The following is a 12,062-nucleotide window of genomic DNA, read 5'->3' on the forward strand; positions in this document are numbered from 1 at the left end:
ACTTCCCGAACCATGTCTGTCGTCTACAAAAGGCGATCTACGGCTTAAAACAGGCACCTCGCGCATGGTACACCGAACTAAAGAACTACCTGGTTGGTCTTGGTTTTGTGAACTCCCTCGCCGACACATCACTGTTCGTGCTTCAAAATGGGAAGGAATTTCTCTACCTCCTTGTTTACGTCGATGATATTCTTATTACTGGGAGCAATGCTGCTCACATACAACAAGTTCTTACCTTACTCGCTGAACGCTTCTCTGTTAAGGATCCTGAAGATCTTAATTACTTCCTTGGCATCAAAGCACATCGCACTCCTCACGGGCTCCATTTATCCCAGCGGAAGTACATTGTTTACCTTCTCCATCAATATAACATGACCGATGCCAACGCAGTCCTCACACCGATGGCATCCTCACCAAAGCTCACACTTACATCTGGACACACTCTCTCGGACCCGACACCTTATCGAAAGCTCGTAGGCAGCCTCCAATATCTAGCTTTCACTCGGCTTGACATTGCTTACGCGGTAAACCGCCTCTCACAGTTCATGCACCGCCCCACCGATGCTCATTGGCAGGCTGCAAACAGAATACTACGCTATCTGGCCGGTACGCCTACACATGGTCTCTTTCTCTCTGCCAAAACACCACTATCACTACATGCTTTTTCCGATGCAGATTGGGCAGGAGATTCCCATGACTATGTATCAACCAATGCATACATCGTTTATTTAGGCAGCAATCCTATATCTTGGTCAGCAAAGAAACAGAATGGCATGGCACGATCCTCCACCGAGGCTGAATACAGGTCGGTAGCCAACACAGCATCTGAAATAAGATGGATATGTAATCTCCTCTCCGAGCTTGGGATACGACAAACTGCTCCTCCGGTGATATATTGTGACAATGTTGGTGCCACATTCCTCTGTGCCAACCCCGTGTTCCATTCCCGAATGAAGCACATTGCGATAGACTACCACTTCATAAGGGGACAAGTTCAAAATGGCCTTCTTCGTGTTGCTCATGTCCACACCACCGACCAACTTGCTGATGCACTTACCAAACCATTGGATCGTCAACGGTTCCTTGAACTACGTCACAAGATTGGAGTAACCAAAGCTCCTCCATCTTGAGGGGGGATGTTAAGGATACAATCATATCTCTCAAGGATACAGTCGTATCACGTCCTCACCACTGTCATATTTGTCAACGATACGATCGTATCACGTCTTCACTACCTCAATATTCACATTCCTTGTTTCTGTTTCATTCCATATGTTGTATAGCCTAGAATCGTCCATGTCTCAGTATATATATGAGTCTGCAATCATCTCTGTAAATCACACTCAATAACACAACATTCACAACTTTCACAGTTATATCTCCAGAATCATTTTCATCATAACCCAATTTGGCGATAAAGGTGAGTTTTGTATGATACTTGACATTACTAAAATTCAATCTCATTCCATGACAAGATGGTCCTAAACCATTTTTTTTTCATTCAATCTCATTCCATGACAAGATGATGGTCCTAAACCATTTTTTTTCTTTTTCTGCTGCATGAGTGCCTCTGTTTTTGTCGTTTGCCTAGTATTAGGAATTTTTTGAAACAGAAGTGATATATTCTTCCTTTAGTTATTACAGTCTAGGACATGAGTTGCTTCGACTAGTCATAATTCATGAACCATATACATGTAGTCTAGAAAGTAGCACATGCGAAGAATATGTCATTTTTGGGAGTAACATTAGCTTACATGTGGCTTGAGATTTTTCAGGGACTACCGCAAGGTTCTGAGGGAGAAGAAGGATACATAAGCATTTAATGGAAACAGTGGGTTTATATATTTCCCTCTTCAGCTTCACTCTTCAGCTTATCACATACTTCATTTTTTTTTGTTCTTGCTAAATAAGAATCATATGCAGTTACGTCTTATTAAAATTGGCAGAAAAAATGATTCACGGATGACACAAGAGTTGTTAGAGGAAACCAAAACCATGGTTGCAAAGTGAAGGAAGCCTTGATATATATGGTTAAACACTAGATACTTGCTTGACAGGATAGAGTAGAGAATGCCAAAGCTAGAAAGGTGTAAAGGACATACATTGAGATGTTTCATAGGTCTTATTGGTCAAAAGTCGAAACTGGTGCCCACTTGAGCCGAATTGTATGTTACGGCCAAATTAGCAATTCAGTTACCCTATGATCATGTATGTATGGATCCAACTCTCATTGCTCATTATAAAGGTTCAATTGTATGTCTTGCTTCTCTTTTCTAACTGTATCCACATCATTGGGAACGCTCAGACACTTGGAGTCTTTCGGCTTGTAGATGTAGTTTAATTTAATATTTACCAAAAATTCATATATCTACATACTATTAATCCGGAAGTACTATAAAGATTTTAAACTTGTTTTACAAAGATTTTAAACATGGTTTTGTAAGTATCTTATAATGTTGTGTTTTAAAAACGGAAATGTATATGATTGGTATTGTTCAAAGTAATATGATAGATTGATTGGTTGCAAATTGGAAGCTACCAAATGTTCAAATTTAAAAGTTTAATTCCATCTAATTTTGGTTCTTTAGTTGCACCAATAATTTACTGAATATTGTATACACAGAAACAAGATGAGAGGAGTTCTTTTTTCAAAAATATGAGTTAAAAATATAGAACATAAACAAAACTTGCACCTTAACATTTCCATACGTGTAGGTAATTCATCTTAGTAAAGAATAATAAATACCAATCTAATCTTAGGAGCTCAAAATGATATTGTTCAAACTTATGCAAAAGTATATATGATTGAGTTACAAGGGTATAATTTAGGTCTCCAAATACAAAATGCTCTCAGTATCATCCTCCCAGAAATTGGTTTGAAAACCCTTGTTTATTCCCAAAAACCAAAGATATGGTGGTCGACTTATTTCAAGGCTTCTTGTTATTTGGTTTCTGTTCAAATCATAAATGACAAAAGGTCTCGGTTGAGTGGATAAGAGATTTGTCTTTGCCAGCCTAATCTCACTGCAACGGCCAGTCCCTTGGATCCCCAACCTATCACCTTGGACAAAATTGATATTGGAAAAGGGGAAGACCATAGTCTTGTTAGACCAAATCATCTTCCCCTCATCCTCCATAACCCACAAGTCCACTGTTTCATTAGACGCAAGTTGGGAGTAATCAAAAACAGCTAACTTGCCTTGGTAGTTGACAATGTTAGAGCGATATGTATGTCTGACTATGCCAGCCTTAATGGGTCATTCAATCAAACTGAACTCTTCAGAAATCAAGTTAAAACTCACAACCACACATCTATTTGCATCAGTCCAAGCTCCGTAGTACAAAACACCGTTGATGGAGATACCTTGTGAGAAAGGACGATGAGGAGGAATGGTACTAGTAGTATAAGGGCTTCTCCAAGAAGCTCTAGGACCAAGTACCAACACATGATGCTCAGATGTAACTATCCCATCTTCCTTGATCACATCCCAAACTATCTATGTTAAGCACTTTGTATTCATCATAAACAGATTCGTGCCCAAAAAAACTCCAAATATTGTTGTCATTAGGTTCAGCCAAAAGTCTTGATGTTATGATGGGAAAAGTCACGTGCTGCTTGGTGGTGAGGTTACATGAGCAGAGGTTGTCATTAGGTTCATCCAAAAGTCTTGATGTTATGATGGGAAAAGTCAAGCACTGCTTGGTGGTGAGGTTACATGAGCAGAGGTTGGTCCCGTAGTTGTGTTAGAGTGGCAACATGAGCAGAGGTTGGTCCTGTTGTTGTGTTAGAGTGGGCGACGGCCATGAGCTTGGCTTCCTTGTTGATGAGCTTTCCATGAACTTCGAGAATAGACGGTGGTGTCTTGCGACCTTCCACTTGGTCAATAACAGATTTGAAGTCTTCAGGAAGACCACCAAAGATGAACTCAAGTTGTTCTTCATGCGCAAGAGGTTTGCCAAGAAGAGGCAATTGATCGAATCGAGTGGTAAGAGTCTGCATATAATCATCAATATATTTTTCACCTTTGGAAGCTTACTTGAGTTGCAGGCGGAGTTGCTGAATATGTCCCCAGATGGGATTGGCATAGGTTGTGGAGATCGTTTTCCACATTTCTTCAGAGGATTTGGTTTTGGACACAAGCGGTTGCAGAGTTGGAGAAAGAGTACTAAGAAGACCACTGTAGATGAGTTTATCTTGTCTTTTTCACGTCTTGTACGCCGGATTTGGTGTTGGTGGGGGGGGGGGTGTTGGTGAGCATCTGATCTGGTGGAACAGAGGATCCGTCAACATATCCAGCGAGCTCGTATCCATCAAGAAGGGAATGGACTTATATACTCCAGGTCATGTAGTTCGTAGAGGTAAGCTTGGTAATATTCATCATGTTGATGTTGAGAAGACCGAGTGGTGTCAACAGCTTCTGCAGCGACAGCCATGGTAGAAAAAGAAATAGAAGACAAGAGAGATAAGGAGCAGAAAAGAGAAGAGAAGAGATCTGAGATGAAAGAACAGAGAGGGAGGCGGCTGCAAGATAAATGAATTAGGGTATCGATAGGCTCTGATACCATGTAAGATGAGAATGTTATTTTATATCATAAGAGTGATTACAAGAGTACATATATATACAGTTCTAGAGAGAGCCACTAGGTCTAACAGATATGGAAGGTAATGTACAAGAGAAGAATATATTGTAATAGTAAAGACATGATATTCTGTATCCTTAAACACAGTTTGCCTTTGAGTTGCGATTCATAAACTGCAGAATTTTTGGTTTGGATTTATTTGCAAATTAAAAACTCATAAATCAACATAGTGTCTTGGTTTTTAAGTGTCTGCAAATTAAAAGTTTAAGAGATTAATTATCTCTTGCTTTGAGTGTTTAACGAGAACTGCAACTAATAATAAACTAAAAGTGGTTTGAATAGTGTTGTATTGTTTAGCACACAAGCGTCATATATTTAGTGGGAAACTTATGTTATTTCTTTATTTTTGCAACTCAAAACAGTTTAACGTGAACAAGTTTGGTTTTGCGAAAACTATATGGTCTTGTTATTTTTTGTGTTTGTTTGCAAATAATATATATTTAGTGTTGTTAAAGTCACTTCACGACTTGAAATAGTGTTCTGAACAAAGCTTTGTATTTGTGTTTCAGACATGGCTACTAAAGATTTGAACGTGTCTAACGTTGCTGAGGTCACCGAGACCACCACCAATGGGACTGGGAATGACATCCAGTTTGGTATGCTCCGTCCAGTGAAAGTAGCAGTCCCTGAACCTGTACCTGCTGCAGTCCCAGATCAGTTTTAAGGGGTGCAGATTGCAGCTGTAAATTCGGCTAGTCTACTTCCTGACAAGTTCGATGGAACCTCGTTCAAAATGTGGCAAAAGAAGATGTTCTTCTATCTTACCACGCTGAAACTAAGTAAGTACACTAACAAGGAGAAGCCCATTCTCTCGGAGGATAACACGTATACATGCTTGGATACAAGGTGACTTCCTGTGCAAAGGTTACATCCAGAGTCGTCTCTGTGATCAGTTGTACAACGTCTACTGCAACATTAAGACTTCAAAGGGACTGTGGGACTCTTTGGACAGAAAGTACCGCACCGAAGATGCAAGATCACAAAAGTATGCAGTTGCAAAGTTTCAAAACTTCAAAATGATGGATTCTCGGCCGCTAATGGAGCAAGTTGAGGAGTTAACAAATCTCCTACATGAGATACATGCTGAAGGAATTAGACTGTGTGAGACATATCAAGTAGCATGCGTTATTGAGAAGCTCCCTCATGACGGGACCGATTTTAAAACTATCTCAAGCTGAAGAGAAAGTGGATGAGTCTCGAAGACTTGATAGTGAGGCTCCGCATTGAGTCAACCAACCGAAGACAAATGGGATTTGGTGCTCAAACTCGTGATCCCAATGCGAATATGGCGGAACACCAAGTTGACGAACAAGGAAAGTGGTAAAATAAGGGGCACCAAGACAAGGGAAAAGGAAAAGTCCTGCCACATAACAAGCAAAAGTTCAAGAAGAAAACCGGTGGAAACTCACAAAAGTTTACCGGAACATGTCACAACTGTGGCAAGATGGGCCACAAGTCTTTCGAGCGCCATAGTAAGAAGGCTCCTAAGAACAACGAAAATTATGAAGCTAATCTCACCAAAGCTGACTTTTGTGCATTTGTCACCGAGACTAACGTTGCCGAGATCAATCCGGAGACGTGGTGGTTCGACACCGGTGCAACTAGGCACATTTGCATGGATAAGTCGATGTTTTCGACATACAGCAAGAACAAGAATGATGAGAAACTCTTCATGGGGAACTCTGCTACTTCAAAGATTGAAGGTTACGGCAAAATAGTCTTGAAGCTTACTTCTGGACGTGAGATTACTCTGATGAACGTCGTTCATGTGCCGGATATGCGCAGGAACCTAATCTCGGGGTATCTCATTTGCAAGCATGGATTTACGGTGAAGATGAAAGCGGATAAGCTTGTAATCTCCAAAAAGGGATGGACGTAGGTGATGGGTTTGTTTGTGATGGATTATTTAAGGTGTCTACAACAATGATGTAACCGAGGCTTTCCACCTCGAAGAAGAATAAATTGTAGTCTCAAAAGAGAAGAATAAGTTGTAGTTGGTTTCTCTTTTATTAATAATGGAAATTTCAATTTTGTTTTCATTTGGTGAAGTTTATTGACTTTGGCATGAATCTTTTTTAACTCAAATATATATATATTGAATAATTCACATTAAACGATGTGATTTAATTTTGTAACACTCGTTAATGATTGTACAAAATATTTTTTATTTATGTGGCAAAGGATGAATTAAATATTGAAGGGTTAGTCTATAAAATGTGGGAGGAAGCGTTGTTTACCACAAATATTAATCTCAACATGATACCACATAAAGTTATTAGAAAATTCATTATTTTGGATAAAGCTCAAGAAACTATGTAAATTTTTGAAATTTGTGGATGATATTCTTAAGTAGAAAAACCAGTGTCAATATTATGTGCATACTATTATAGCAATTAGCTATTTTTTAGACACTGAATAAATGATTAAATGATCAAACCATTGGATTATAAAGAGGAATGGGTAGCCTAGAAATATAAATTCCCCTTGGTGGAAATCCAACCTATCTGATTAGAGATCCTAAGATCTAGGTTCAAAAGGGACAACTAAATCAAGTTGAATTAGAGTTGAACACTGTAAGATGTCTATACCTAGTTCCTGAAAAGATGAAAAATAAACAGTGTTACTTGTAACAGTTGAGGTTAAGCATTAGCATTTAATGACATACCATAGTTTTGAGATATTCGTGGAGTATTACATGATGCTTCTAAAAACAAAACTGATGGGAGATCACCTAGTGAGTGTGAAATGGGGCCGTTTCTAGGAGAATGAAAGAGAGGCTATATTCTCCAAGTTCACTCATGAACCCAGGAATGTACAAGGCCAAAATGGAAACAATAGAGAACTAAATCTCTACGAGAAAGTGTTGTTGCGCGATACATGTTGTCTAGGTTTACATTAAAATCTGGGTGGTTCAAGATATAATGTTCACCTCCGGCCAAGTAAATCCGACAGATATTAAAAATGATGGGTTCAAAGCTGAAAAATGCTACCTTTCAGATACAATAATATTTTCGTATACTCTCGAACGTTTGTCTAGTCTAGTCTAAATTGTGTCTAGCTTAGTCAAGTCTAGTTTGTAAAAAAAAAATGTTTAGTCTTCCTATGTTTAGTTTGTAATTCCTATTCATGTGGGGGATTGTTGGACCTCAATTTATTTAAGCTTAGTGGGCTTAATAAAATTGGATTGTTTGAATGAGAAATTAAGCCTTAATGGTTTGACTTTGCTCAAGTTGGAGCTCCAAGAGAAGTGGGTCAGATTGAATAGAGTCAAAACTCTGTTTCACATCTACGTGAGACTTGGTCTCTTTGTTTTTGTGATCAAGTGGAGAGTTGGATTTCTTTGAGAGATCGTCGCTTATTCACGTTGTCCACCTCCTAGATTTGCGATGGACTAGGTAAAGTTGTGGAGAATCAATTTCAAACCCAAGTCATCCAAAACCTCTATATAAACACATGTTCAAGTCGCATATGACAACCGATCGAGATATCTCTCTCCCTGTCACAAAGTAAGTTTCTCCAACAATCTCTCTGTCACAAAGTAATTGTCTTCGAGAGTATCTTAGTGTGTAGTTCGTGTAGAGCCAGTGTGTTTAATTGATTAGCAAACCCGTTTGTGAATGTGTTGTATCCTGAGACTCTTGTAACCACTAATCCCGTCGCACTGCAGGGGTTTCAAAGAGTTAAGGAAAGAGATTTCGGTCTCGCCTCCATTTCCCTTAACGTTTGTGTGTTTTCTCTTATTCAATACCTCTTATGTAGTGTGGCAAATTTCCAGCTCCTACATTCTTAACTCTTTGATTCTCTTGTTGTTCTATAAACATCTAACATATTGATTTGAGATTTCATAAACGTTTAAGGAGAGGTTGTGTGTGTACTCACAATTTTGTTTACCACAGTTGCGATTGGGTAAAAACCATAACGAGAGCTTCAGAGCCTTGGACTGTTGTATTCTTTTGCGAAAGTAAAAACAGAGTGTGTATTGATTTTAACTCACCGTAAGATTGTGATTTTAAGGCTGAGTTAAAGCTGCAATTGGTTTAGATTTGTGGTTTGTAAAACCTGCTGTTTGCATTTGACTGATTTACTGTTAAGAATCGTGATTCTATAAACTATTTTGATACCAATTGTTGTGTTATTCAAAACATGCAGTTTGTAAGATGAGAATGTTATTGTATATCATAAGAGTGATTACAAGAGTACATATATATACAGTTCTAGAGAGAGCCTCTAGGTCTAACAGATATGGAAGGTAATGTACAAGGGAAGAATATATCGTAATAGTAATGACATGATATCATGTATCCTTAACATCTCCCCTCAAGATGGAGGGGCTGATATTATGTATCCTTAACATTTTTAGCAAACACGTGGTATGTACATGAGCAAGACGAAGACTGCCATTTTTGGACCTGACCCCGGATGAAGTGATAGTCAATAGCAATATGCTTCATTCTGGAGTGGAAAACAGGATTAGCACAGAGAAATGTGGTGCCAACATTGTCATAATATATTACCCGGTGGAGCTGTGTTTGCTATGCCGAGTTCAGTGAGTAGACTGCAAATCCACCATAGTTCCGATGCCGTGTTGTCTACTGCCCTATATTCTGCTTCAGTGGAGGAACGTGCCACACCATTCTGTTTCGTAGCAGACCATGAAATGTGATTGCAACCAAGATAGATTATGTAGGCATTGGTAGACACATAGTCATTTGAGTCCCCAATCCAGTTAGCGTCAGAGTAGGCATGTAAGGAGAGAGGGGTCGTCGCAGAGAAGAAAATGCCGTGTGTTGGCGTGCCAGCGAGATAGTAATGTGTGTGGTTTTTCACTTCAAAATATTTTACCTTAAAAGACCACACGACGGCTGAAAGTGCACAGCTAATCGGTAGTAGTATTTAAGGATCGATCCCACAGAGAGAGAGTTGTTGTTCAACGGAATCCAACGGAAGTAAGTAAGGCTAGGACTCAATAAAATGGGAATTTTGGTTGTCACGGTTGTAGTAAGCAAATAATGTAAATAAAAAGCAAGTAAAAATAATAAAACAAGCATTGGGCATCAAAGGGAATCGCAGGGGTTCAATGATCTATCTATCTAGGAAAGTTTAGGGTTAGTTTGTTTATCTAAAACTCGGACTACAAAACACGAATGAACCGTTAACTTATAGATCACAAGCTAACCGTCTAAGATCTCTACACTCCGTTACTCAACTGTCGCAGGCAACGACGCATAGATCAAAGCAATTTAAACAAGTTCGATTCTAATCCATGAGATTCCATAGGTAAGGGGTATGTGCTTCCTATGACTCCTCACACATCTAAGCTAGGTCAAGCACAAATGCAAGCTTTTGGCAAAGCACACACACTTTAGATCATATTTAGTTCATGAGGCTAACTTAAAGCATTAAGCAAAGACTTAGAATTAAACCATAAAATAAACAGAATTTAAATCTAACAAACCCTAAAAATTGCCACCTAAACTAATGATATCTTGTGTTTTTATGAGTTTTTAAAGCTTATTTCCTCATTGTTTTGTGCGTATTCTTGAGCATTTAGGTTGTTTAGGCTGCATTTTGCATCAAGTCTGGTATTTCAGGTGTTGGAGTGGAGATATGCAAGGAAAGCAAGCTTTGGAGCCAAATAAGTCAAGGATTTGCAAGGAAATGAAATGAGGACAAGGAGGCCGACCAATCGACCAGTCGATCGACCAAATGGTCAATCAACACATTGACGGATTCGCGGACTTCAAGCAATCGAGCAACCAATCGACCATTTGGTCGATCAAAGCACTATCAGGATTCCTCGGACTGGACATAGGACAAAACGATCGACCAAAGCAATCGACCAAATGGTCAATCGTGACGCGAGCTGAGACTTCGGAGAGTTGGCCGATCGACCGAGCAATCGACCAAATGGTCGATCGTGACGCGAGCCGAGACTTCGGAGACTTGGACAATCGACCGAGCAATCGACCAAATGGTCGATCGTGACGCAAAGCGAGACTTCGGAGACTTGGACAATCGACCGAGAAATCGACCAAATGGTCGATCGTATCGCAAAGCTGGACTTTGGACTTCGCGGATCGAGACTTCGGGACTTCAGCCGATCGACCAACCGATCGACCAAATGGTCGATCACGACGGAGGACCAATCGACCAAATGGTCGATCAAGTGGTCGATCGTGTGCCATTTTGAGACCAAAACCCGGTTTGTTCCGGTTTTCTCTGAATTGTTTAATTATAATCCGGTTTGTTCCGGTTTAGTTTATGTTTTCCTATAAATACTCAAACCCTAATTGTGGAGACTTATCTCTTATCTCTTATCTTATCTTTTATCCCTTGTATTAGCTTTTGTTAAGGAGCCACCTAGGGTTCTTAAGCTTTTCCACACTTGGTTTTGTTGAATCTTTGGTGGTTTTTCCAGTTTTAATAGTAGTTTGTCTTTCAAATCTCTTAATCTACAAACTTTTATTATGATTTCACAAAGACAAAACTCTTTCCTTTGTGTGATCATGATGATTAGTGAGTAGATCTTTTAGGACTTTGGGCTTGGTAGATTAGGGAGATAGATGGTTGATCTTTGATGTCTAGGGCTTTATTTATGCATTTCCTATCTTGATTAGTGATAATAATGCTAGATAGCTTTGATCAAACTTGAATCTAGACTTTAGGATTTCCATGCCCACAAGGTGTTTGATGAAATTCCTAGCCAATGGAAATTGATGATTAGGGTGCTTAGTGGTATTTGAACTTGTTCTTAATGCATGTTTGTCTTGTGATTACCTTTGGAAATTGTTGTTTTTCTTTTGACTAGCATATGATCTCTATCATGGAAATGAATTGATTTGCATAAGTGTTATAGCCATAGGATTGTTCTTGATTGTTACTTAGGCATCTAGGATTGATTAACTATCTCCCAAGTCAATTACCTTGCCCAAGGTTCTCTTGTTAGTTCTTGATTTTAAGTATTATTGCTATTTGTGTTTGTTCGCCTTGAGTTTGCATCTTCTCGTTTGCTTTATTTGAGTCATTTTGATTAGTTAAGTAGTGACATAAGAACTTTTACTTGATTAAGAATAGATTAAGCATTTTTGTGTATTCTTGGTGTGTTGGTTAATGCAAATTGTGGATTGATAAATAATTGATACGAAAGTTACCACATCAACTAAGATCATCTCCCCCCTTTGATTATCCCTTTATACCCAACTAGAAAACTACTCTAACATGTTTAAGGGAATCATCAAAGCAAGGTTTAAACAATTCATAAACATAAAAGAATAAATAGAGAATAAGGGTTTAGATATTACTTCAATGATTGTCAAACAAAGTGTAGGATCTTCTCCTTTAGAAACAAGAACAAAATAGAATAGAAAGAGTTGGTGGATCTCAAAGCTTCAAACAGAGGAACGAGAGAGAGCTTCAGGACG

General features: G+C 39.0%; 1 pseudogene; it reads right to left on the reverse strand.

The window, feature by feature from the left end:
- Positions 1 to 2,825: 2,825 nt before the first annotated feature.
- LOC109126470 (putative F-box protein At3g52320 pseudogene) lies at positions 2,826 to 3,714 on the reverse strand (annotated as a pseudogene).
- Between the last annotated feature and the right edge of the window lie 8,348 nt (positions 3,715 to 12,062).

Source organism: Camelina sativa, chromosome 9, assembly GCF_030686135.1.
Source record: "Camelina sativa cultivar CO46 ecotype springtype chromosome 9, ASM3068613v1".
NCBI lineage: Eukaryota > Viridiplantae > Streptophyta > Magnoliopsida > Brassicales > Brassicaceae > Camelina > Camelina sativa.